This window comes from Dasypus novemcinctus, chromosome X (assembly GCF_030445035.2).
Source record: "Dasypus novemcinctus isolate mDasNov1 chromosome X, mDasNov1.1.hap2, whole genome shotgun sequence".
In the NCBI taxonomy this organism is placed as follows: Eukaryota; Metazoa; Chordata; class Mammalia; order Cingulata; family Dasypodidae; genus Dasypus; species Dasypus novemcinctus.
This window is the reverse complement of record NC_080704.1, coordinates 185,353,931-185,357,686: the sequence shown is the minus strand read 5'-3', so window position 1 is coordinate 185,357,686 and position 3,756 is coordinate 185,353,931.

Genomic DNA, 3,756 nt, shown 5'->3' with positions numbered 1-3,756 from the left:
AGGGAGCAGCTTCTGCTGGTCCTGGATGGGAATAACCAACACTCCTGGCCCCAGCCCTGCCCACGCCCAAAGCCCCATTCTGGGGCAGGAGACCAAATCTTGGAGCTGCATTGTAGAACTGATGTAGGTAGAGACATACAACATATGACAACACTGGTAAGGTTGTAGAGCTATTATTTCCCCCCTTGTATGTGTTTCTTTGCTTTTCTAAAATGTACGTGCTTACCTTTCATTATCAAAAAATGCTCTTTTTAAAAACTGACAATGGAAGAAACTGTAGTAACATGGACATTTAATGAGGTAATGCTATGGAAGAGGAATAAGATGTAAAATATTTTGCAACCAATGATAATAACAATATAAAACATGATTGCTTATGGATGTGCAATCCTCCCCCTAGAAGGGAGATAACATGCTAGAGTGAGGGATTATGGAGACTTTTTTTTGTTGTTTAAAAGCGGTCTTACAACAGTAAGTAATGTTGCTTTTCCAGTGATGAGGGAGGAATTTATATTTATATTTGTGACTTGTGGTGCTGTTTATATGAAATGTCTCAAGTGCCACTTGGGCCTGAAAGGAGTCTCAAAAGTCCATTTTCCTTTCTCACGCTATAACCAATGGGTGGTTTAGGAATGAAGACCAAGGAACCTGCTTGTCTCTCCAGCTTCTACGTCCCTAGTATTTTCTTGTAAGTGAAGAGCTGTCAAAATCCACAGGCAAGTCAGATGCATTCCTCAATCCTACTTGAGGGCTTCCACACGTAGCAGTCGAGAGGGCCTGCTGAACGCCTTTGGCATGAACAGCCCAGACTCAGGAGCACGTGCAGGCAGAGTGAGACGGGCTGCCTGCTCTCCCATCTGTGAGTAGCACAACAGTGAGTGAGCAGCCAACAGGTGTTGCTTTAGCCAGGTTCTTTCTTTTTAACTTTTTAATTTTGAAATAATTTCAAACTTACCAGACAGTGGCAAAAATAATGCAAAACCCATAGCGGCAACCCCAACATATTCTCCTGCATACCCAAATATCCATATCAATCAATTTTTAACATTTTGCCACATTTACCATATTATTCTATCTATCTATCTATCTATCTATCTATCTATCTATCTATCTATCTATCCATCCATCCATCCATCTATCTGTCTATCTATCTATCTGTCTATCTATCTGTCTGTCTGTCTATCTATATCAGCTGAGTTCCTACAATCAGACATTTGCTGGCCTTGAAAAGTGTCTGTGTCTGAATGCTTCACCCGTTACCTGAATGGAGAAAGTGGGGGTCACAAAGGGGAAGAACACACATAAGATTACGTAGTGTTTTAGTTTGCTAAGGCTGCCAATGCAAAAATACCAGAAATGGGTTGGCTTTTATACTGGGAATTTATTAGGATAAAATCTTACAGTTCTGAGGCTGTGAAAATGTCCAAATCAAGGCATCATCAGAGAGGATGTCTCGCCCTGCCCTGCACAGGAGTGCTGCCCCTCGCGGGAGTGCTGGCCCATGGAGAGAGCTGGCACAGCAAGATGATGCAACAAAGAGAGACACAGAGGAGAGATAATAAGAGATGCTGCAGACCAGGGAGCTGAGGTGGTACAAGAGAATAATCGCCTCTCTCCCACTGTGGAAGGTCCCAGGATTGGTTCCTGGAGCCGCCTAATGAGAATATAAGCAGACAAAGAAGAACACACAGCAAATAGACACAGAGAGCAGACAATGGAGGGAGTGCAGAGAAATTAAAAAAAAAGTCAGTTGCTGGCAGATCCTGGACTTCTTCTGCCAAGTGACAAAGCACAACGGCGTCTCTGACAGACTCTGCCTTCTCCTCCAGGCTCACCTTCTCCCCAAGCTCAGCTGTGGGTCATCAGGCATATGGCTCATCTACCCGTAGGCCTTGTCTCTCCAACTGCGGCTGCTTTGCTGATTCCAGCCTCCAGCGTCTCTCTCATGACCCTGGAGTCCTCTCTCCCATGGCAGGGTAACATGGCGGCTCTCTTTCTCTCTGTGTCTCCAAGAGGGCTGAGACCCACCCTGGGTCCCATCTCACCGAAGGAGTCCAATCAAAGATCCCCAACTGAATTTAATCCAATCAAAGGGTCCCACACCCTAAGGACTAGATTAGCTCCAAGAACACGATCTTTTCTGGGATTCATAAAAGCTTTAAACTGCCATAGAATGATAGAAAGAAAGAAAGAAAGATAGACAGACATGAGATGCAAGCAGATGAGAGAGAGCATTCCTCAGCCCAATGATGCCACAGGAGTGGGGACATGCTCAAAGCCATCCCTGCCTTTTCTGCATGTGAAAGTTTGGCCAGGAAGCTGGTCATGGGTCTGTGACACCCAGGAGGGTGGCTTGGGCAGAGGCCTCAAGGGGTGATTAATGGAGAGCTTGGCTGCCTTTTGTGAAGACAACCTGGATGATGAAGGCCATTTCTCAAACATTCCAAGTTTCTTCTAATCCTTGGCTCTGGAGCTATCATCCTACACTTTTCAAACTTTGTTCTTTGGATCCTCCTCTAGGGCTGAGGCATTGCTTTGGTCTGTGACTAAAAACAGTTAGTAAACCTTCCCCTTTAAACCTTGGGCAACTGCTTTCCCCTTTCAGCCTGAAGAGGCAGTGTGCTCCTTCGTTTTACTCCCTCTACCCTAGGGTGCAGGAGTCTTTGGATTTCTCCATAGTTAGCTCTTTCAGGCTCCCAAGTGCCAGCAGGCCTGGACTTGGCAAGCGAGTTCACATTCCCTTGCTCTAGGCCATCCAAGGTGCCATAGATCTCACATTTCCCTTCTCAGTCTTCATCTTTCAAAAACTGCAAGTACTTTCTCTTTTAGACCATTCCAATATGTGATAGGTCCTCCAGTGAGAGTCCCACTCCTCTAGCTGCTCTCACACAGTTGATAGTAATGCTGTCCAGCATAGTAGCTACTCCCCACTATGGAGCGCCTGAAGGCACCGAGGGATTACAACCAAGCACCTGCTGGCAATGCAACTACAAAAAGATCCTGAATAAAAGGGGGAAATGTGTGATCCATGTATCTTAAAAAAAAGACAATTTAATTAAAAAAACTATTGCAATAAATAAATAAATAAATGAATAAATAAATAATTTGATATTTTTAAAAAAGGGGGAAATGGTAAAGGCAAATGTGTTTATATGGCTAAGAGACTTCAAAATGAGTTGGGAAGTCATCAGAGGGGTCGCTCTTAAATATGTCTCAACAGGAACTCAGAGACTGCCAAAGTAGATACAACCCCAGGTAGTGGTGCTCCTGAGGACTATGGAGACACCCAGGTCCTACAGGCATGACAGATGGCTCTGGAGTCCAGTGCCTTGCCAGTGGGCCCTACTTTGGAATTTGTGCTCCTGAGTGTGATGGAGTTAGACTCAGATGTGACCTCTCTACACATGCCTCTTCTCTCACTTTTACTGACCCTGTGGTTGGTGCTGGGGTTCGTGTGGTTCAGGAGACTTGAATCTCTGGAGTGTCCGTGTGCCAGCTGGGCCCTGAGCCTCAGCAGACTTGCAACACCTACTGTCCAGTTCATTGGACTTACCCAGGTCAGCTAACAGGGAGGTAATGATGGTCAACCAACACATCAAGGAACTGAGAGAGTCTACAACTGCAAACAGGAGAACCCCATCCATGAGTCATGTGGAATCTAAGCCCCCTCTCGATTTAGAGGTGGAGTGGGCATCGCCATCCCAGGGTCCGCAGGATGGAGGAATAAAATATGGATTAGAGGGGACTTACTGGTAT